The sequence below is a fragment of the Myotis yumanensis genome, unplaced genomic scaffold (assembly GCF_028538775.1).
Source record: "Myotis yumanensis isolate MYYU_CA2020_CCGP unplaced genomic scaffold, mMyoYum1.0.hap1 SCAF_24, whole genome shotgun sequence".
NCBI classification, from domain to species: Eukaryota; Metazoa; Chordata; class Mammalia; order Chiroptera; family Vespertilionidae; genus Myotis; species Myotis yumanensis.
This window is the reverse complement of record NW_027223775.1, coordinates 6,982,461-7,006,422: the sequence shown is the minus strand read 5'-3', so window position 1 is coordinate 7,006,422 and position 23,962 is coordinate 6,982,461. Positions and strand designations below refer to the sequence as shown.

Below are 23,962 nucleotides of genomic sequence, written 5' to 3'. Positions count from 1 at the left end.
AATGGGGTCTTTGTAATGGCACCAGATTTATTATCAAAAGATTACGACCTAACATTATCGAAGCTGAAGTATTAACAGGATCTGCAGAGGAAGAGGCTGTTCTGATCCCAAGAATTAATTTGTCCCCATCTGACACTGGCCTCCCATTTAAATTGATTCCACAATGGTTTCCCGTGATGCCAGCATTTGTGATGACTATTGATAAATCACAAGGACAAACTCTAGACAAAGTAGGCATATTCCTACCTGAACCCGTTTTTGCACATGGTCAGTTATATGTTGCTATCTCTCCAGTTTGAAGAGCATGTGATGTTACAGTTAAAGTTCTAAGTACTTCATCACAAGGGAAATTAGTCAAGCACATTCCCTCTTAATGTGGTGTACAGGGAGATATTATAATAAGTTTAATCACTTTATCAGTCATTGTTTGCATCACTTGTTTTTATATCATGTTTTTGTTGTTTTCATATCGTGTTTTTGTCGTTTTTATATCATGCCTCTGTTGTTGTTATATCCTTTTGTTACTGTTTATTAATAAATTTATATATTATTTTCATACACATTTTACTAATTTCCTTTCATCTCTCACACTTCTATTGTAGAGAAAGGGCAAATAGCAATATTAAAATATCTCTGCTAATTAATTCCCTTTTTAAAAAATATATATTTTATTGATTTTTTATAGAGAGGAAGGGAGAGGGATAGAGAGATAGAAACATTGATGAGAGAGAAACATCGATCAGCAGCCTCCTGCACACTTCCCACTGGGGATGTGCCCACAACCAAGGTACATGCCCTTGACCAGAATCGAACCCAGGACCCTTGAGTACGCAGACTGATGCTCTATCCATTGAGCCAAACCAGTTAGGGAAATAAGTTCCTTTTTAATGTGCTCGAATTTCATGCACCAGGCTACTAGTTGTTATATATTATTTTCATTAGCAAATCATCCCGTGACAATGGATCATGTAGAAAAGAATGTTAAGAAAAGAAAATGTAGTGAGGATTTTTTACAGTATGATTTTACCTCAATAATTACAGCAGGAATTGAGAAACCACAATGTGTTATTTGTTCTCAAGTTCCATCAGCCGAATCTATGAAGCTGAACAAATTAAAACGCCATTTTGATAGCCAGCATCTGAGCTTTGCTGGCAAGTATACCAACTGTTTTAGAAGCAAAGCTGATGGACTCAAGAAAGCCAGACTTGACACTGAAGGCAAGTACCACAAACAAAATGTAGCAGCCATTGAAGCTTCATATTTGGTGGCACTCAGAATCGCCAGAGCTATGAAACCTCACACCATTGCTGAGGATTTACTATTGCCAGTGGCCAAAGACATTGTTTGAGTTATGATTTGTTATGAAATTGAGTGCAATTTCCTTATCTAACGACACTGTCCGCAGAAGAATAGATGACATATCTGCTGATATTCTTTATCAGGTAATCCAGGAAATTAAATCTGCTCCACTTCCAATATTTAGTATCCAGCCTGATCAATCTACAGACGTTGCAAACTGTTCACAGTTACTGGTTTACATGACGTATATTAATGATGGCGACTTTAAAGATGAGTTTCTTTTTTGCAAACCTCTTGAAACGACAACTACTGCACGTGATGTATTTGACACAGTTGGTTAATTTCTGAAAGAGCATAAGATCTCTTGGAAAAAGGTTTGTGGTGTTTGCACAGATGGTGCTCCAGCCATGCTTGGATGTCGATCAAGATTTCAACGTTTGGTACTGAATGAGTCACCAAAAGTCATCGGAACTCACTGTATGACTCATCGGCAAATATTAGCAATGAAGACACTGCCACAAGAGTTACAAGAGGTAATGAAAAGTGTTATAAGTTGTGTCAATTTTGTAAAGGCAAGCACTTTAAACAGTCGACTATTTTCCCAACTGTGCAACGAGTCAGATGCGCCAAACAATGCTCTGCTATTTCACACTGAAGTGAGATGGTTGTCGAGAGGAAAAATTTTAAAACGTGTTTTTGAGCTTCATGATGAACTCAAAACGTTTTTTAATCAGAAAGCAAGATGGCAGTTTGAAGCACTTTTTGGTGATAAAAGAGAACTGCAGAAAATAGCTTACTTGGTTGACATCTTTGCCATCTTGAATGAGTTAAATTTATCAGTGCAAGGACCAAATGCAACATGCCTCGATTTGTCTGAAAAGATCCAATCATTCCAAATGAAACTTCAGCTTTGGCAAAAAAACATTGGATGAAAATAAAATTTACATGTTGCCTACCTTATCTGCTTTCTTTAAGGAACATGACATTGAACCAGACAAAAGGATTACAATGACAATTTCTGTGAAAGAACACTTGCACATGCTTGCAGACAAAATTTCATCATACTTTCCAAATCTACCTGACACCCCATTTGCACTTGCCAGAAGCCCGTTCACAGACAAAGTTGAAGATGTTCCTGAGACAGCACAAGAGGAGTTCATTGAACTATTAACAACAATGCAGCGAGAACTGATTTCTCTACAATGCCAGTTACAAAATTCTGGATCAAGTGTTTGCATATCCTGTTCTGTCTGAGACTGTGTTGTGCTTTCTTCTTCCATTTCCAACAACATATCTTTGTGAAACAGGGTTTTCCAACTTGTTGGTTATCAAGTCTAAATACAGAAATAGACTTGTTGTGGAAGATGATCTTCGTTGTGCTCTTGCAAAGACTGCCCTGAGAATTTCTGATCTGGTGAGAAAGAAGCAATCTCAACCTTTGCACTGATGTTGGCTTTTTACGCATACTATTGCAAAATGTAGCTATGTAGTTTACTGTTGTTATATTAGACTGTTACCCATGCTACACCATGCTTCAAGACAAAATTTCATTCATTTGTAATTACAAACAAATATTTCACAATATATAATTACATATTGTTTTTGTGATTAATCACTATGTTTTAATTATGTTCAATTTGTAACAATGAAAATACATCTGCATATCAGATATTTACATTATGATTCATAACAGTAGCAAAATTACAGTTATGAAGTAGCAACAAAAATAATTTTATGGTTGGGGGTCACCACAACATGAGGAACTGTATTAAAGGGTCGCAGCATTAGTAAGGTTGAGAACCACTGCCTTAGCCTAATCCCCCCTGAGATGAGAGACATTTCTCTGCTTTGGTGGTTTTCTTTTTCTTCCTTCCTTCCTTTTATTTTATGCTGGGCATTCTGTGGTGTCTGTGGATGCACAGATAGGGAGCATGGTGTGAAGTACTTGTCTGTAGGTTGTGTATGCCTGTAAATATAGTATATGAGAGTGTCTGCTGATGCTTTGTGTCTCTTTGTTGCTTGGTTTAATTTTTTTAAGGATGGGGCATATCCCACTTTGTGGGGCTCAGCTTGCAGGAACTTCAAGGCATCAGCTGCCAGAAAAACTTAGGTAGTGAGAGTACTTGTCTGTCTGTAATATAACTTTGATTACTAATGTTCTTTGCTGGATTTCTGTCTTTTGGGGACTTAGTTTGCTGAATTCTCTCTCTGTGTGCTGTGTGGGCTTTGCGTTACTCAGAACCAAAGGTTATTTGTTGTGCTTGGTTAGTGTGAGGTAAGTTTCTAAGGCTAATGTCCCTTTAACATCCTTGTGAGAGTACTAATTTACTGTATGTGGGTTTTGTTTGTTTTTAAAAAAAGATTTATTCTTATCTGCGAGATTTCATGCTGTTACAGTCCATTAAGAAAGAAAAATGTGGGAAATAAAACCTTCTAAACCCGCAACTCTTTTTTTCTAGGAGGACCAGATCTGTAGAAGTGCCCTCCAGCAGGCTGCAGAAATAGCAGTGGGGCCACTCTAATTCTTGTAAAGAAGAAACCCATGAGTTATCCCTGTTACAAAAATTTGCCCAAAAAATGCCTTGGATCACGATAATTGGTTTTAAAATCTCAAAGCTGTTAAGAATAATAAATAGATGTGACTAAAATGAAGGGTTTATGATAAAGCTTTTCAGTGATGATTATATATGCCTAAACAGAGTTTTCTAAAGCCTTTGGTAACTTAAAACATTGGAATTTGCTGGATTAAATAGTAAAAATTATTAAATATATGAGTATTTTGAAATAACAGGATACAAAATATTAATTATCTGTGTTTGCCTGCTTTTGGATTTTTATTACAGAGAATCTAGAAGATAGGTTTGAATCTATTAATGAATTTGTCTTATATTTTATTTGAAATATATCTGTTAAAATTGTGAATGTATTGCTAATATGAGAAATGTTAAGTACTTACTTGTCATCTAAAATTTAAGGTTTCTAAGACTTAAAAATTCTAAACTAATTAAATATAAATGGTATGATATAGAGATGCATTTTCAAAAGTGAGTTTTTTTAAAGCTGAATAAATATTTGTAAAAATTATGAGGATTGTGAAGAGAAATCTTAAAAGGAAATTATAGGTAATCTGAATAATTTAATTGGATAAATGAATCTAAAGTTAATACAGAATTTGTTTAGTCCTTTAAAAAGGGAAACATTTTTCCTATATTTGCCTAGAAATTGAAAGTATTTAAATAATTATACTGTTATTTTAATGAGGTACTTAATTACTTTTTTTAAAAAGGTGATCTTCTTAATTGTGGGAACTGAAGTTTTGCTAGTCTATGTGTGTGTTTAATACCCTTTTGTCACATTGAGTGAACAGTCTAACAATACGGTTTAATAATAACAATAACATATATAATCTTTTGGTAAAATAAGTTTAACAGTCCAGGGTTGGTATTTTAAGAAACTTTTTTTTTCCACATAGAATTAGCTTTAGATAATTCCTATAGGCCTTGGAATGCCTCAAGGATTTATTTTCTCTCATTTCGAAGGAAAATTTTATGTTTAAGGTACAAGGGAGCTTTGTCAGATGAAGAATAACTATGTTCTAATTATATATGCATATTAAATAGATTCTGATATGCTTTTAATTATAACTAACTAGAATATTTTGTTTTGCAGAAAGGAAAAAATTTCATGTCATTTGCAGTATAATCAATTCATAACCATGCCATTTTAAATCTCTTCTTGTCATTTAGAGACAGTCACTGTTTCATTTAATGCATTTGGAAAAATGTTACATCTTCTGAGTTATCCATGCAAACGACTCTGACATTTTCAGACCATCCCCTTCAAACTTGATGAAAATTGTTAGAACTCTAGAGCATCTGAATTTATAGAAGCACTAGAGTCACAGTGTACGAAATTCATGCACAGGGGGTGGGGGCTCCTCAGCCCAGCCTGCGCCCTCTCCAATCCAGGATCCCTCTCGCAATCTGGGACTGCTGGCTTCTAACCACTCGCCTGACTGCCTGCCTGACTGCCTGATCGCCTGTAACCACCTCTGCCTTGGCCCCTGCCACCATGGCTTTGTCCGGAAGATGTCCAGTCTAATTGGCATATAACCCTTTTAAAAGTATAGACTAGAGGCCCAGTGCATGAAATTCATGCACTGAAGGGTGGGGTCCCCTCAGCCCAGCCTGCCCCTCTCACAGTCCGGGAGCCCTCAGTGGATGTCCTACTGACGGCCACAGTCTGGCAGCAGAGGCTCGGAGCAGGTGTCCTGAATGTGAGTGTGTGTGTGTGTGTGTGTGTGTATGTGTCCGCTGGGGCCCTGCCCCCAGCCACACTGTGGAAGCTTGGAGCAGGCACCCCTCTGTGTTGATCTCTCAGGGTCCTGGCCTCCACTGCGTGTCTTTCTCTCCCTTAAGCTATGGCCAGGGTGGGGTGCTGCCTGCAGGCTGCACTTTCCTGCTCATGGATCACTGCATCACTGCAGAGACCGGGGGCAGGCCCTGCTGAGTGTTGCCTGTGGGAAATTTTCCTGCTCTGCGATTGCCATGGCGACCCCTGGAGCATGCCCACCTGGGGGCCAGCCACCCTCCCCACTTGCCTGCTCTAAGATCACAATGGGGTTCCAGTTGGCAGCGGGCCTTAGGTGCATGGGGCTTAGGCAGCACACGGGGGTCCCGGCTGGGGCAGGGCTTAGGTGACGGGATTGCACCGCCTAAGCCTGGCTGCCCAGAGCCGCACATGGGGCCCAGATGGCGTCTGGCATTGGCCAGCCCTGCCTGCAGTATGCAAATTAGCCGCCATCTTTGATGGCAGTTCATTTGCATATGGCGCTGATTAGCCAATGGGAAGCATAGCAAAGGTACGGTCAATTACCCTGTTTGTCTTTTATTAGATAGGACTAGAGGCCCAGTGCACAAAAATTTGTGCACTCGAGGGGGGGGAGGGTTCCCCAGCCCAGCCTGTGCCCTCTCGCAGTCTGGGACCCCTCTGGAGATAACAACCTGCTGGCTTAGGCCTGCTCCCGGGTGGCAGAGGGCATGCCCAATCCCTAGGTGCAGCCCCTGGTCAGGCTCAGAGCAGGGCTGACTGGGGAGTTGGGGCACCGCCCCCTGTCATGCACAGAGCAGGGCGGATTGGGAAGTTGTGATGCCACCCTCAGTCATGCTCAGGGTAGGGCCGATTGGGGGGTTGGGGCACTGCCTCCTGTCACACTCAAGGCAGGGTCGATGGAAAGGTTGCGGCGCCACCCCCTGTCATGCACAGAGCAGGGTGGATCAGGGGGTTGGGGCTCTGTACCCTGTCTCACACAGAGCAGGGCCGATCAGGGGGTTGGGAAGCTCCCCCCTGTCATGCACAGAGCAGGGCCCATCAGGGGGTTGAGGAGCTCCCCCCCCTGTCATGCACAGAGCAGGGCCGATAGGGGAGTTGGGGCACCGCCCCCTGTCACACTCAGGGCAGGGCCAATGGGGAGGTTATGGCTCTTCCCCGTCACACACAGAGCAGGGCCCGTGGGGGTTGGGGGGGTTGGGGTGCCGCTGCCTATCACCCACAGAGCAGGGCCGATCAGGGGGTTGGGGCGCAGCCACTGTCACACTCAGGGCAGGGCCAATGGGGAGGTTATGACTCTACCCCGTCACACAAAGAGCAGGGCCCGTGGGGGTGAGGGGGGGGGGTAGAGGTGCCGCCCTCTATCACCCACAGAGCAGGGCCGATCAAGGGGTTGGGGCACTGCACCCTGTCACACACAGAGCAGCGCCCGTGGCGGAGGGGGGCTTGGGGCGCCGCACCCTGTCACACACAGAGCCGCAGGGCGATCAGGGGATTGGGGAGCTCCCCCATATCAGGCACAGAGCAGGGCTGATCAGGGGGTTGGGGCGCCTTCCCCTGTCAGGAACAGAGCAGGGCGGATAGGGAGGTTGTGGCCCTGCCCCCTGTCACACACAGAGCCGCAGGGTGATTGGGGGTTTGGGCGCTGCCCCCTGTCATGCTGATCCCGGTGCTGGGAGGCATATTACCCTTTTACTATATAGGATAGAGGCCTGGTGCACGGGTAGGGGCTGGCTGGTTTGCCCTGAAGGGTGTCCTGGATCATCGTCAGGGTCCCCACTGGGGTGCCTGGCCAGGCTGGCTGAGGGGCTGAGGGCTGTTTTCTGGCTGGCGTGAAGCTCCCAACCGCTCCTTTTTTTTTTTTTTTCTTTTTTTATTCTGTGCCAGCTTTAGCTCTGAGGCCTCGCTGTTGAAAACATTGATACAATGTTGCGGTAAGGCTGGCTGAAGCCGGCTGACTGAAAGCCTTTTCTGGGATTTGTTTAGCTTCTATATTTGCAACATAGTACATAGTTGCTTAGAGTTGCAGCTGAGAGGCTGGGTGCGGCAGGCGGGGAACGTTGGAGTCCGCCGTCACTGGAGCAAGCAAGCCTCCCTGTTCGCTTCAGTGCATGGCTGCCGGCCGCCATCTTGGCTGACAGTTAATCTGCATAATGATATGCTGATTAGCCAATGTGAAGGGTAGCGGTCATACGCTAATTACCGTGTTTCTCTTTTATTAGTGTAGATTGGCAAGAAAAATCAGGAGAAACAAAATTTGATTGTGGGACTGAAGGAACTGAAAATTATTACATAGTTTTTATAAAGTTTTGTTGAAAGTATTGCTGATTCTTAAAACTTTTTGTTTTTCAGGTATAAGAGGCATTTTTAAAGCAATTTATTAAATTATATAATAAATTTAATAAATTCTCCTTACCATATTCCTCCAAAATTTGGCAGTTCTTATGAATCAATGAGTGATTCATGGCAATACGTTTCTTTGCATGAATTCAGTAAGACCAGTTTCCAATTATGATTTTATTAACAAGGACTTTGGAATGTCATGTCTAACATGCTTGGACTCTTGTGGTCACCAGAAAACTTTAAGTAATGAAGCCAATAAGAACATCTTGAATAAAGCCTGGTACCTTGCTTGGTCACATGGCCCATGGCAGTCTTTCAAGGTAAGGAATGAAGGTTACTTTTCTGAAATTTGGCAAGGCAGGAACTCAAGATATCACAGGGGGCCTCAATAACTTGAGAAATTCAATCAAGTCTACAGGTATTATTGCAGGCAAGCCTGATGGCAGCTAGGCTTATGCGGCTAATTAAAGTTTGACCATAAGACTCAAGGAAAGCATGTTTTTTAAAAGTCTATGTGATCAACTATTATTCTTATTGTGTTCAGAAAGACAGGCCAAATTACAACTAGAATTAATACAGTAAATAAATTGGTATTAATTTGGCTCTTTAATAAAAATGAGGATAATTTAAGGGGGGGAAATTGTGTTTCAATAGGGAATTATTAGAATTGAAATGTTTTCAACTTCCATCAGACCATTTGTTGTAATTCTTACTGTTCTTTTTCCCAATAATACTAAATGTTATAACACAGTGTTTCTACCAGGTTATAAGTTCTACCCCTACTTAGGAAATACGACCTCTAGACACCATTGCCACCTCCTTATGTGCCCAGGCCTCATTGTCCCTCTGACAGAGAGCAAGGATCTCTTGGCTCTGAGAGAAACCTTCATTCCTCCTCAGCATGAAGCAGTTTCAGAAGAGACTCTATGCCCCTTTCCTAAGAAAGAATTCAGAGCCAAGATCCTTGAGGGGATATGGTAGGCAGTTAGACAGACATAAGCAGAGCAAGGATGAAGGGTCAACCGGAGGAGAAATGGATGGGACCTGAGACATGCTTCTCACCACTCCAACTGCTCTGAAGTTGGTAATGGAGGAACCTATGTAGAACAGACCTTTAATTTTGCCTACTAGGGACACCTATTGATAATATGTACAATTATCCTATTCATTTTGGGAAGAAAGTCATAGATGGGGACCTTTATATGTTGGGACTCACTGTCTGGGAAAAGGATGTGGGGATGTTTTCTCTAAAAGTTGCTGCAGTAATTTCCTGCAGTGAATGTTTGACTTTTATCAGGTGTTCTTGTCTTTCAGTATCTAATAACTACGATATGAATTGTTCTGATAATTTCACCCTCCCTTGTAGTAAAGGTCATACTAAGCTATTGGCTAATTAGTTTCTGATAATGTAGAGTAACTGTTTATTCATGTAACCCTGCCAACAGCACTGCAGGGGAGAGGGCCTTGTTCTTTAGGACCAATGACCGCCTTTAAGTCTCAGAAACATCACAGGGTCTGAACCAAAAGAGACCTCGTGGCCAGGCACCAGATTGCAATGATGATCTCCACTGGTGGAACCCTGCTGAGTATATTGTTTTAATCATTTTTGTTATGCTAGTAATGATAGGCTCCCTTAATGTAGAAGTGACCCGGCTGACTTGTGGAATGGTAAAGGCTCTGAATGCTGCTTCCAGGTCTATACATGGGATAAATAAAGAGCTAAGTCAGGTCAGGGAGGCCATTCTAGAGAATCAGGCTACAATAGATTATTTGCTGTTGTTGTATAACCATGGTTGTGAGGAATTTAAAGGAATGTGCTGTTTTAATCTTTCTGACAATTCTTAATTGATGGAAAACAACATTCAACTACTTAGGGAAACCATCTCCAAGGTAAAACAATGAGAAGGGTTTTTTGAATTTGAATTATCCAACCTAACTTCCTGGCTACTCAAACTGTCTGGGCTGCAGTAATTCCATTTAGTTTTTTTTTTTTTTAATATATTTTATTGATTTTTCACAGAAAGGAAGGGAGAGAGATAGAGAGCCAGAAACATCGATGAGAGAGAAACACCGATTAGCTGCCTCCTGCACATCCCCCACTGGGGATGTGCCCGCAACCCAGGTACATGCCCTTGACCGGAATCGAACCTGGGACCCTTCAGTCCGCAGGCCGACGCTCTATCCACCGAGCCAAACCAGTTTTGGCTCCATTTAGTTTTTATCCTGTTTTTTTTTTCTTGTTGCTGTTGTTGTTTTTCAGTTTATTACCGTATAAATCATTCAAACCTGTAAAGAATTTTTGTGAGTTTATTTGAGCCAAACTATCGATAATTGCAATATCTTAATGGATTGAGATAGTGCTCCAGAGAATAACAGTTTCTCATCTATTTTTATACAATGTAATCAAAGTAGGTGGGTTATATGAAATACATTGGTGATAGATTTAGAGAGGCAGGAGAAAGCAAAGCCAGGAAACCTCTGGAATTGGATAAGAAGTAAAATGATAGACACATACTTAGGTGGGTGCAGGAACAATGAACATGATAACAATGAAGGACTCTGTGGTATCTGTCCTGGTGCCCAGGCACATTAAGTTGTGCCACAAGGGGTCCAGAAAAAGGGAAATTACATGTTACCCAGACATTTCAAGGCTATGTTATCATAGATGCAAAAAGACAGATAGGCTCAGTTAAGGTGAAGGTTGATCTTGTCAGTGAAGACACTGGCATAGGAGATGACTACCCACCATAACTGCTTAAGTTAAAGTTTAATTTCAGACCATTCTTTATGGTTACTTTAGGTCTTTGAGTTTGCAAGACTGCCATGCAGGCCTTCCCTGAGCTGGTCAGGTTAGTATGTGGCCCCTTTCATCCACAATTGTGTGGGGTTCACATGGTTGTGGGCCATGTGGGCAAATGCAAGAGAGCAGGAGCATGAGAGCCTCTGAGAAACCAGGAATGCAAGACAGTGAAAGAGCAAGATAGTTAACTCCTTAGGGAATTAAATATCTCAAATCTTCCTGCTCCTGAAGTAGCCATATCTACTCTGGCCAAAGACCTGTTCCCAAGTGTGACTGACAAGGAAGTACCTTCTCTATTTCACCCAGACTTTACTGGGCATGCCTCTATTCTTCCCCTGTCCAGGTCCTTTTCTCATTGATCTGAGGGGAATAATTGGTAACTTCCCTAGGGAGTACTAAACTTCAGCTTAGTGGCAAAGCGGCACAAATGGCAAGCTTGTAATATTTGGCCTTCCCTTCACTCCTTTCCTGTTATTAATCACTAGGCTTGTTACAACAGTACCAGTGTGATCTGATTTACATTTTTAAAAACTTGCTTGATGAAGGATAAATAACGGAAGCACTTGGGAATAATTAAAGCTATTGACTGGAATTTGAACTAGATGCAGAGTTAGGTGAAGATCTTCAAATCTGAGTAAGAACACAAAAAGCTCAAACAAAAAGAATAGAATCTCTGAAATGGGGTGAAAATAAAAACAGGAGATTTTGTTTTGTTTTTTAATTTTTCAGTGTTCTTTTGTAAATTCATTTTAATTGATTTTAGAGAGAAAGAGAGAGAAAAAAATTGATATGAGAGAGAAACATCGATATATTGCCTCCTGTATATACCCTGCTGGGGAGCAAACCTGCAATTTGGGTATGTGCCCTCACCAGGAATTGAACTGTGACTTTTTGATGCATGGGACAATACTCAGTCAACTGCACCACACTGATCAGGGCAAAGACAAGAGATTTTGTATCAAGTAATTCTGAAGTGTTAGAAACAATATGTGTGTTGAAGACTCTATAGCAGCGGTTCTCAACCAGTGGGTCGTGACCCCTTTGGGGGTTGAACAACTCTTTCACAGGGGTCACCTAAGACCATCAGAAAACATATATAATTACATATTGTTTTGTGATTAATCACTATACTTTAATTATGTTCAATTTGTAACAATGAAAATACATCTTGCATATCAAATATTTACATTATGATTCATAACAGTAGCAAAATTATAGTTATGAAGTGGCAATGAAAATAATTTTATGGTTGGGGGTCACCACAACATGAGGAACTGTATTAAAGGGTCGAGGCATTAGGAAGGTTGAGAACCACTGCTTTATAGGGTAGTAAGTGTTAGTGACATCTTTGACATTAAGAAACCTGCAATGCTGGTAGATGGACAAAAAAGTGAGCAAATACTACAGATAATAGGAATCTAGCAGTATATACAAATAATTGTACACCATGATAAATTAAGATTTATAATAAGATCACAAAATTTTTTAACATGTCAAAATCAACTAACTAAATATGCTATATTAATAAAGAAGAAAACTCACGTGGTTATCTCAATATATCTTGCAGGAAATGGCTCATAGGTTTTCCTCTTATCTAGCCCACTGGATTCTGCATAATCTCTACCTCCTCTCATTTCTGCATCCCAACTAGCACTGAGATCTCCCACTGCAGGATGGTGGTCAGTCTCAGCATTTCTTCATTCAGGTTCACTTTCTGTCTCTTCTCCCCATTCTGAGAAAAATTTGAGGTCCGGTGATGTTTGGGTTCCTTGGCTGGGCAGAGAATCAAGTTGCCACAAAACCCAGGGATAGAATTGAAAGTGTCAGAACCCTGCTGATGGGGAATTGAGATTAATACTGATCTATCCTTTCCTTTTAATAGTTAAGCATCTACCATTACTGCCATTCCACTGCAGGTTATGGACCCTGGCAGCAGATTCTCAGTTTCAGTACCCTTTCCCTCCCTTTTTCTTATTTTGACTGGTTCTCCATCCAGCTCTTTCTCTATGCAGTTTTAAACAAATGGAGTTAGAAATAGAAATGATAAACACCCGTGTCACAACCCCTGGACAGGCCATGACCAGTCAATGATCTAAGAAAGCGATTTTCAATGTTTTTTGATCTCACGGTGGACATAAACTAATGACTAAAACTTTGTGGTGCACCAAATATATATTTTTTGCTGATCAGACAAAAAGTTGATATAATTTTATTTATACTGAATGACTATTGTTGTGGTGGTTGGTTTTTGTTTGTTTGTTTTTTAATATATTTTATTTTTAATATATTTTAATATATTAAAATATATATCTTAATATATATTTTAATATATTTTATTGATTTTTTACAGAGAGGAAATGAGAGGGATAGAGAGTTAGAAACATCGATCAGCTGCCTCCTGCACACCCCCTACTGGCGATGTGGCCGCAACCAAGGTACATGCCCTTGAGCGGAATCGAACCTGGGACCCCTGAGTCCGCAGGCTGACGCTCTATCCACTGAGCAAACTTGGTTAGGGCTGTTTGTTTGTTTTAATGTAAGGGAAAGAGGTCAGTACACCTGACTAAATAGGTTTTGCATGTTTTAAAAATTCTCCTAGCACACCAATTGCACGTCACTGTTCTAGTGGACCATGTTCACCCTGCGGTCAACCTACCCTATCTCCATCCTTCCGAATCCAGGTGCCTCAGCTAGGGCTCCACTTCCAGCTTTGGACACGAAACTCTCATTAAAAAGAGGCAGGTGGAGTCGGGAGAAGCAGGAGCAGGAAAGAATCAGGAGAGGAAATTGGGGGATGGGCAGCAGGAGGGGTCCGGCCAATGGCGGGAGGGAACGGAAGAAGGGGCGGGGGCGGGACTTGCGAGGTGGGGCCCGCCAGTCATTGAGTCGCGCAATGGCTCCTGGGAGTCTACGTAGAGGCCGTGGCCGCGGTATCAGCGGGAGTGCGAGGTCCGCCATATTTGAAGAGGAGCGGGCCGGGACTGCCTAAGCCCCAACCTCGCCCGCACTCTGCCTTTTAGGGGCTCTGTTAAGCCCCAGCCCTCCTGCCTCCCCCAGCTACGAGGCCTCTCTGGAGTCTGCTCTCAGCGCCTCCACGGAGGCAGCCTCCAGAGCTGACAGGCCACAGCGGGATCAGCGGCCACGGAAAGGTGAAGCGACTGCTGAGGGAAACTCCGCCGAGAGCCCCTGCGAGGAAAACTAAAGAGGTGAGGGGGCGCCCGTGGCCACGGGAGGCCGGAGTCAGCGCCAGGCTTCTAACCTTATGCCCGCGGGTCGCGACCCCGGTCTCGGCAGGTTTTTCCATGGGTTTGGGGACGGACGTTGGCCTCTCCCTCTTGCCTTGGCACACTCTGACTGTGGGGTGAACTCTCCTGGGTCGGGCATTGAGGTGTCCCCATCCTCCCTGAGGCCAATAGCTGGATCTGACGCAGTAGTGGGGCTAAGGGGTGGATAACTGTTTCTTCTCCTTCCCCAGTACCTGAGCGGCAGACCCGCCATTGGCCTGGAAGGTCCGAGGGGGGTGGGCTCACAGTGCGTGTGCGAGGCTGCCGCTGTGGGAGTGTGTCCTTAGTTTTCAGTGGAAAGGAGAATGGCTGCTGGCTCTGTCTTGTCCTCTCTGGGTCCGGGAGCTAACTGCTCCATTTACCTGCTTTGCAGCGCAGCCAACTTAGGAGAGACGCTAAGCTGGTCTCGTGGTTAAACTTCAGCCAAATCTCACTGCCCACGTGCAGGTGTTTGGAATAGAGCCGGGCCCCAAGTACGTCTTACATTGGTCAGCTCCCACGATAGCCTCATTCTTATGGGACATTGGCTTTGATGTATGCCTTTTTTAAATGATTGTAATGTTAATTGCAGCTGTGGGACAGATATTTTATGGAATCCCGTGGAATAGTGTGAAAACTAAATTTACACAGGAACTTAAAAACTGAGAACGTTTGTTATTTTATGAAATTACGTTAAACTTTGTTGGACTTTTCCACTGTGCAGTTACTCCTACAGGTGTTTGAATAACTTAATATAGATTTTAAAGTTAATTTAGCAATTTGTACATGTGTTTTATATTTATCCGCTGTTTTAAGGGGGGGGGTATTTTGTATTTTCTTACCGTAAAACACATTCATTCTATATAAATCCACATAACATTTGTATAGTTTTGCTTTAAAGAAAGAATTTTGGGTGCTTTCATTAGAAACATTTTTAATAGATCTTTTCTTAGATTTTATCATTAGAAGTTACTTTGTAAGAACCTAGTTAATTAAAAGTTAGGGTGGGTGTCTTAAACCATACTTTTGAATTTAAAAGAAAATTGTAAACTCCTACATGTTCCTTGCTGCCTAAATTAATGAACTGCCATTTGGCCTCCACAAATCTGTAAGTTATTTTAAGACTTTTTTTCCTAAGGGGTCAATATTTCCCTGTTCAAAAACTCATGCATGTGAGTTGGTTGATTTGTTTGGAGGATATTTTTCTATTGGTTTTTAGAGAGAGGGAAACACTGATGTGAGAGAAACACATTGAGTGGTTGCCTCCTGCTGGAGCCCTGACCAAGGCCTGCAAGGTGGAGAGAGGGAGCCTGCAACCGAGGCTTGTGCCCTTGACTGGAATCAAACCCGGGACCCTTCAGTCCACAGGCGACCCTCTACCCACTGAGTCAAACTGACTAAGGCCATGCATGAGGTTTTAATTTTAATGTTTCAAACTTTATTGTTATGGTGGAAAGAATGAAAGCCTGAAGTATTTGCAATTAGTGTTCAGGAGTCACCTGAAAAAGTGTTTTATTTCACTGACTTAAAGATAAGGTTTTAAAATTATAACTTTATTTTTCTTAGTCTTTCCCTATGCAAATTTATTTTATCATCATGATTTTTAGTTGTTTTTTTTTTTGTTAGTCTTATTAATATTTGATTTTTTTTCTAAACTTGGAGGGAATTTCTGTAGCAAATAAATAATAGCAAAACATTACATTTGCGAGTGAGTGCTAAAGAAGTAATTTTTAAGAAAAGATTCTTAGCCCTGGCCGGTTTTGCTCAGTGGATAGAGCGTTGGCCGGCGAACTGAAAGGTCCCAGATTCAATTCCGGTCAAGGGCACATGCCTGGGTTGTGGGCTCAATCCCTAGTGGGGGACTTGCAGGAGGCAGCCGATTCATGATTCTCTCTGATTGTGGATGTTTCTACCCCTCTCTCCCTATTCCTTCCTCTCTGAAGTCAATAAAAATATATTTTTTTAGAAAAAGAAAAGATTCTTACCTTTAACTGCATTATTGGATAGATATGGTCAAGTAGGATTTTCCCTGAGGCCTTTTGTCTTCTAGGATCTTGAAATGCATTTCTAATATCTCAGTAAGATAAGACACTCTGTTTATTTCTCCAAGTAGATACATTTTTTTGATGAGGTATTTTTAATGTAGCTTACAATTTTTAAAATTGGATGTCATAAAATTTTAATATTCTAAATTTAGCTGGACAAATGTACTTTTAGCTTTTATTATTTTTTCATTTGTTTTAGCATGATAATGTAGAAACCTCTATTTTTTTTAAGCCAAATGAAAGATACTTATTTTAAATTTAGGCAAAGGGATTGGTACTTAAAAGGTCAGAAAACAACCCATCCCATATGGCTTAGTGGTTGAGCATCAACCTATGAACCAAGAGGTAAAGGTTAGATTCCTGGTCAGAGCACATTTTGGGGTTGTGGGCTTGATCCCCAGTGCAGGAGGCAGCTGATCAATGATTCTTATTATTGCTGTATCTATTTCCCTCTTCCTTCCTCTCTGAAATCAATAAAAATATCCACCTTCCTATCTAATAAAAAAGAAACACGGTAATTAGCCGTACCTCCGCTACCCTTCCCATTGGCTAATCAGGGAGATATGCAAATTAACTGCCAACCAAGATGGCGGCTGGCAGCCAGGCAGCTGATGCGAACAGGGAGGATTGCTTGCTTCATTGACGGCGGAAGCCAAGCTTCCCCGCCTGCTTTGCTGGCCTCTGAGCTGCAACTCTAAGAAATATTGTAATGAATATAGAAGCTAAACCAAACCCCAGAAACCTGCTTTAGTCAGCCAGGCTTCAGCCAGCTCTGTGTGTGACGGGGTAGAGCCATGACCTCCCCATAGGCCCTGCCCTGAGTGTGACAGTGGCGGTGCCCCAACCCCCTGATCAGCCCTGCTCTGTGGGTGATAGACGGCGGCGCCCCAACCCCCTGATCCGCCCTCCTCTGTGTGTGACAGGGGGCGGTGCCCCAACACCCCTATCGGCCCTACTCTCTGAGTGACAGGGGGGAGCGCCTCAACCCACTGATGGGCCCTGCTCTGTGCGTGACAGGGGGGAGCTCCTCAACCCCCTGATCGGCCCTGCTCTGTGTGTGACAGGGGGTGGCGCCCCAACCCCCTGATGGGCCCTGCTCTGTGCATGACAGGGGGCAGCGCCCCAACCCCCTGATCCACCCTGCTCTGTGCGTGACGGGGTGGCACCGCAACTTCCCCATCGACCCTGCCTTGAGTGCGACAGGAGGCGGTGCCCCAACCCCCCAATCGGCCATACCCTGAGTGTGACTAGGGGTGGCATCGCAACCTCCCGATCTGCCCTGCTCTGTGCATGACAGGGGGCAGTGCCCCAGCTCCCCAATCGGCCCTGTTCTGAGCCCGACCAGGGACTGCACCTAGGGATTGGGTCTGCCCTCTGCCACCCGGGAGCAGGCCTAAGCCAGCACGTCATTATCTCCCGAGGGGTCCCAGACTGTGAAAGGGCACAGGATGGGCTGAGGGATCCCCTCTCTCCCCCAAGTGCACAAATTTTTGTGCACCAGGCCTCTAGTATATATATATTTAATAAAGGAAAACAGTTGTATCTTTTGGTTTAAAAGCAAGTTGGGTTTTTTTTTAACACCTTTATTGAGATACTAGAGGCTCAGTGCACAAAGGGTGGTCGGGGAGGGTTCTCTCAGCCCAGCCTCTGCTCTCTTGCAGTCCAGGAGCCCTCCTGGGATGCCCAACTGACAGCTTAAGCCCGCTCCTGGCTTCTGGCTGAGCAGTGATCCCTCTGTGAGAGCACACAAACCCCTGTGTTGAGCATCTGCCCCTGGGTGATCAGTCCACATCATAGCAACTGATCATTCCGCCATTTAGTCGATTTGCATATTACCCTTTTATTATATAAAACTAGAGGCCCGGTGCACAAAAATTTCTGCACTCGGGGGGCGGGGAAAGGGGGGTCCCGCAGCCCGGCCTGTGCCCACTTGCAGTCTGGGACCCCTCGGGAGATAATGACCTGCTGGCTTAGGCCTGCTCCCGGGTGGCAGAGGGCAGGCCCAATCCCTAAGTACAGCCCCTGGTCAGGCTTAGAGCAGGGCCGATTGGGGAGTTGGGGCGCCGCCCCGTCATGCACAGAGCAGGGCAGATTGGGAGGTTGCGATGCCACCCTCAGTCACGCTCAGGGTAGGGCCGATTGGGGGGTTGGGGCACCGCCCCCTGTCACACTCAAGGCAGGGTCGATGGGGAGGTTGCGGCGCCATCCCCTGTCACGCACAGAGCAGGGCCGGGTCGATGGGGAGGTTGTGGCACCACCCTCTGTCACACACAGAGCAGGGTCGATCAGGGGGTTGGGGTGCTGCCCCCTGTCACTCACAGAGCAGGGCCCATCAGGGGGTTGTGGTGCTGCCCCCTGTCACTCACAGAGCAGGGCCCATCAGGGGGGTTGGGGCTCCATACCCTGTCACACACAGAGCAGGTCAATCGGGGTTGAGGAGCTCCCTCCTGTCACTCACAGAGTAGGGCCGATAGGGCAGCTGGGGCACCGCCCTCTGTCACACACAGAGCAGGATGGATCAGGGGGTTGGGGTGCTGCACCCTGTCACACTCAAGACAGGGCCAATGGGGAGGTTATGGCTCTACCCTGTCACGCACAGAGCAGGGTCGATCAGGGGGTTGAGGAGCTCCCCCCTGTCACTCACAGAGTAGGGCCGATAGGGGAGTTAGGGCACCGCCTCCTGTCACACACACAGCCGCAGGGCGAATAGGGGGTTTGGGCGCTGCCCCCTGTCACACTGATCCCGGTGCTGGGAGCCTCGCTGCTCCGCTGATCCCGGTGCTAGGAGGCATATTATCCTTTTACTTTATAGAATAGAGGCCTGGTGCATGGGTAGGGGCTGGCTGGTTTGCCCTGAAGGGTCTCCTGGATCAGGGTGCGGGTCCCCACTGGGGTGCCTGGCCAGTCTGGGTGAGGGGCTGAGGGCTGTTTTCCGGCTGGCGAGTGAGTAAAGCTTCCAACCGCTCCTTGTTTTCTTTTTATTCTGGGCCAGCTTTAGCTCTGAGGCCTCGCTGCTGATAACATTGATACAATGTTGCGGTCCCCGTCTGAATGAAAGCCGGTTTCTGGGGATTTGTTTAGCTTCTTATTTGCAACATAGTACATAGTTGCTTAGACTTGCAGCTGAGAGGCCGGCAAGTGAGGCGGGGAACGTTGGAGTCCACAGTAAGCAAGCCTCATACTCACTTCAGTGCCTGGCTGCCGGCCGCCATTTGGCTGACAGTTAATTTGCATATACTCACTGATTAGCCAATGAAAAGGGTAGCGGTCGTACGCCAATTACCATGTTTCTCTTTTATTAGTGTAGACTAGAGGCCCAGTGCACAAAAATTTGTGCTCTGGGGGGGTGGGGGGTCCAGCCCGGCCTGTGTCCTCTTGCAGTCTGGGACCCCTCGGGAGATAACGACCTGCTGGCTTAGGCCTGCTCCCGGGTGGCAGAGGGCACGCCCAAGCCCTAGGTGCAGCCCCTGGTCAGGCTTAGAGCAGGGCCGAATGGGGAGTTGGGGCACTGCCCCGTCATGCACAGAGCAGGGCGGATCGGGAGGTTGCGATGCCACCCTCAGTCACGCTCAGGGTAGGGCCGATTGAGGGGTTGGGGCACTGCCCACTGTCACACTCAAGGCAGGGTCGATGGGGAGGTTGCGGCGCCACCCCCTATCACACACAGAGAAGGGCCGATCGGGGTTGGGGCGCTGCCCCCTGTCACTCACAGAGCAGGCCAATCAGAGGGTTGGGGCGCTGCCCCCTGTCACTCACAGAGCAGGGCCGATCAGGGGTTTGGGGCGCTGCCCCCTGTCATGCACAGAGCAGGGCCCATCAGGGGGGTTGGGGCTCCGTACCCTGTCACACACAGAGCAGGGTCGATCAGCGGTTTGGGGAGCTCCCCCCTGTCTCACACAGAGCAGGGCCCTTCAGGGGGTTGAGTAGCTCCCCCCTGTCATGCACAGAGCAGGGCCGATCAGGGGGTTGAGGAGTTCCCCCTTGTCACTCACAGTAGGGCCGATAGGGGAGTTGGGGCACCGCCCCCGTCACACACAGAGCAGGGCGGATCAGGGGGTTGGGGCGCTGCACCCTGTCACACTCAGGGCAGGGCCAATGGGGAAGTTATGGCTCTACCCTGTCACACTCAGAGCAAGGCCCGTGGAGGGGGGTTGGGGCGCCACCCTGTATCACTCACAGAGCAGTGCCGATCAGGGGGTTGGGGCGCCACACCCTGTCAAACACAGAGCCGCAGGGCGATCAGGGGGTTGGGGAGCTCACCCCTATCAGGCACAGAGCAGGGTTGATCAGGGGGTTGGGGCGCCTTCCCCTGTCACGAACAGAGCAGGGCATATAGGGAGGTTGTGGCCCCGGCCCCTGTCACACACAGAGCCACAGGGCGATCAGGGGGTTGGGGAGCTCCCCCCTGTCACACACTGAGCTGCAGGGCGATCAGGGATTGGGGAGCTACCCCCTATCAGGCACAGACCAGGGCGGATAGGGAGGTTGTGGCTCCGCCTCCTGTCACTCACAGAGCCGCAGGGCAATTAGGGGGTTTGGGCGCTGCCCCCTGTCACGCTGATCCCGGTGCTGGGAGGCCTCGCAGCTCCATTGATCCCGGTGCTGGGAGCCATATAACCCTTTTTCTATATATAGAAGAGAGGCCTGGTGCACGGGTGGGGGCTGGCTGGTTTGCCCTGAAGGGTGTCCTGGATCATTGTGGGGGTCCCCACTGGGGTGCCTGGCCAGTCTGGGTGAGGGGCTGAGGGCCATTTTCAGGCTGGCGGGTGACTGAAGCTCCCTACCGCTCCTTTTTTTTCTTTCTTTTTTTTTCTATTCTGGCCCAGCTTTAGCTCTGAGGCCTCGCTGCTGAAAGCAGGTTTCTGGCCTTTACCTTCTGTATTTGATAAAGTGTTGCGGTCCATTGGTCCGGCTGCCCGGCTGACTGAAAGCCGGTTTCTGGGGTTTTGTTTAGCTTTTATATTTGCAACATAGTTGCTTAGAGTTGCAGCTGAGAGGTCGGCAAGTCAGGCGGGAAACTTTGGAGTCTCCCATCACTGGAACAAGCAAGCCTCCCTGTTCGCTTCAGTGCATGGCTGCCGGCTGCCATCTTGGCTGACAGTTAATTTGCATAAGGATATGCTGATTAGCCAATGGGAAGGGTAGCGGTTGTACGCTAATTACCGTGTTTCTCTTTTATTAGTGTAGAATATGTATCTGTGTATGTATGTGTATATATATTGTATTTCTCTTTTCACTCTTTTAGTTGCATCTCTTGAAGTGCAAATGTTTTAAAATTTTGGTTTGCATTGATTTGAGAGAGAGAGAGAGAGACGAAGGTTTAGTAAGATTAGAGAGAGCTATATCAATTGGTTGCCTCCAGCACATACCGCCCCCAGGGACTAAACCTGCAACTTGGGCATATGCCCTGAATGGGAGTCTAACTGGTGACCCTTTGATGCATGGGATGGTGTTCTACCAACTGACCCACACCAGGCAGGGCAAAAAGTTTTAAATTTTTATAAAATCCTGTTTATTTTTCTTTTTTATTGTTTATGTTTTTCATGTCCTATGGAAGAAACCTTTGCCTAAATGAAGGTCATAAGGATTTATAACCGAACCCAGGGTTAACTGCGTGCTGCAACAAAAGTCAAAGAAAAGAGATTTATACAAGTGTTGGCAGCCTGAGAAGATGGGGGACTGTAGTCACAAAGCTCATCTTAAAATATCAGTGCAGGCAAGGGTTTTTATCTGGAGGAGAGGGAAAGCAGAACAAAGATATCATGGGGAATGAGCTGTAGACATGTTAGCCAGAGATCTGATAGAGATCTTGAATGTTGGTTGAAGTCTGGAGTCAAGCCACTCCATGTCCATGCAAGATCAAGGTTTCTGCAGTTTGCTTAAAAAAAAAAAAAAGGCAAGATTGGGTATGTTGGTAAGTGGTGAATGAATGGGTGGACCTAGGACATTAATGTATATACTATTACAGATTTTATAAACACCACTTGGGCTACTCTCTACTTATAAGACAACCAGAGGCTCATTGCATGAATTCGTGCACTAGTGGGGTCTAGCCGGCACTCCCCGATGGCCTGCCCTAATTGTCCCCATCGGGGTGGGCCAGCTGGGGTGAAGGGCTGTGGGTGGGGCTGGCTGGGGTGGGGCCGTGGGTGGTTTGCTGGCTGGTCTCCAAACGGGGTGGGGGTGCCCGCTTGGGGGCGGGGCCAGATGGGGGAGGGGCTGTGAGCAGTTTGGGTAAACTTTTTTTTTTTTTTTAATTTTTCGCTTAAAGTATTACAAAGGGTATTACATAAGTGTCCTTTTTTCCCCCCCGCCCTTGACAATCCCCTGCCCTCCCTTACCCCCCCGTGTCTTATGTCCATTAGTTATGGTTATATGGGTGCATACAAGTCCTTCGGTTGATCTCTTACTCCCCTCCCTCCTGTCCCCCAACCCTCCCTGGCCTTCCCACTGCAGTCCGACAATCAGTTTGAGGCAGCTCTGCCACTGTATTTATTATTGTTCAAAAGTTTGTAATGGTCTTAATTATCCATGAATGAGTGAGATCATGTGGTATTTTTCCTTCATTGACTGGCTTGTTTCACTTAGCATAATGCTCTCCAGTTCCATCCATGCTGTTGCAAATGGTAGGAGTTCCTTCTTTTTAACAGCAGCATAGTATTCCATCGTGTAGATGTACCACAGTTTTCTAATCCATTCATCTGGTAAACTTTTTTTTTTTTAAATATATTTTTATTGATTTCAGAGAGGACGGGAGAGGGAGAGACAGATAGAAACATCAATGATGAGAGAGAATTATTGATTTGCCCCACATTGGCGATCTAGCCTGCAACCCAGTCATGCGCCCTGACCAGCAATGGAACTGTGACCTCCTGGTTCATAGGTCGACGCTTAACTACTGAGCCACACCAGTGAGGCTTTTTCATGTTTTTAATTCATATTTGGCGAGTTCAGAAATCCAGTCTGGCATGTATGTGTTTTACAGAGCACCTAAATAATTCTGTGCCTAGTAACTGATAGAAACTGAAAGAACATTTTACTTTCTTTTCAAAACCTAGATCTGTTTGTGGAGGGTTTATTATTTTTGTAACTGATAAATGATGAGAGCATTAAACATATTGTAAAATCACACTAAATTGTTTTCCTTTAGATCATTAAAACCTTTATGTTATTTCATTAATTTTAGAGAGAGAGAAACATCAGTTCCACTTATTTATGCACTCATTGGTTGATTCTTTATGTGCCCTGACTGTGGTGGAACTGCAACCTTGGTCTATCCCAGGGGTGGGCAAACTACGGCCCGCGGGCCAAATCTGGCCCGTTTGAAATGAATAAAACTAAAAAAAAAAAAAAAAGACCGTACCCTTTTATGTAATGATGTTTACTTTGAATTTATATTGGTTCACACAAACACTCCATCCATGCTTTTGTTCCAGCCCTCCGGTCCAGTTTAAGAACCCATTGTGGCCCTCGAGTCAAAAAGTTTGCCCACCCCTGGTCTATCAGATGATGCTCTAACCAACTGAGTTACCCTGCCAGGGACCTTTGGGTCATTTTTTGAGCTGACAATTTGAAGGTTTTCTATTAGAGCATGTTAAGTAAAACGAGAAGATAATCTAAGGAGAAGAAAAAAAAGAACAAGGAAGGCCCCCTTTTTAGTGTTGTATGCTTTTTTTTCATTTCTGCTAACTTAAATGGCTATTGAGGCCTGTAAGATCATTGATCACCTTTCTCTTTTCTGGTGATTTTCTGTGAATATCTGGTGATATTTCTGTGAACTTCTAAGTGAGTATTTATTTTGAACTTGACCATCAAATTATTATATGCTATTAGACTCATGTTCTATTTAAACATAATATTTGTCTGGGAAACTTGGTAGTCT

General features: G+C 45.2%; 1 protein-coding gene and 1 pseudogene across 3 annotated transcripts in view; both read left to right on the top strand.

The window, feature by feature from the left end:
- Positions 1–902: 902 nt before the first annotated feature.
- On the top strand, positions 903–2,747 carry LOC139000462 (protein FAM200C-like; annotated as a pseudogene).
- A 10,989-nt stretch (positions 2,748–13,736) lies between these two features.
- The window catches only part of LOC139000635 (ubiquitin carboxyl-terminal hydrolase 9X), a 272,439-nt gene continuing 262,213 nt past the window's right edge, over positions 13,737–23,962 (top strand). For all 3 annotated transcript variants that reach the window (XM_070402776.1, XM_070402777.1, XM_070402775.1), the window contains exon 1: positions 13,737–13,978. The gene's annotated coding sequence lies outside the window, so the exon portion shown is untranslated. The remainder of the gene's footprint in view (positions 13,979–23,962) is intronic.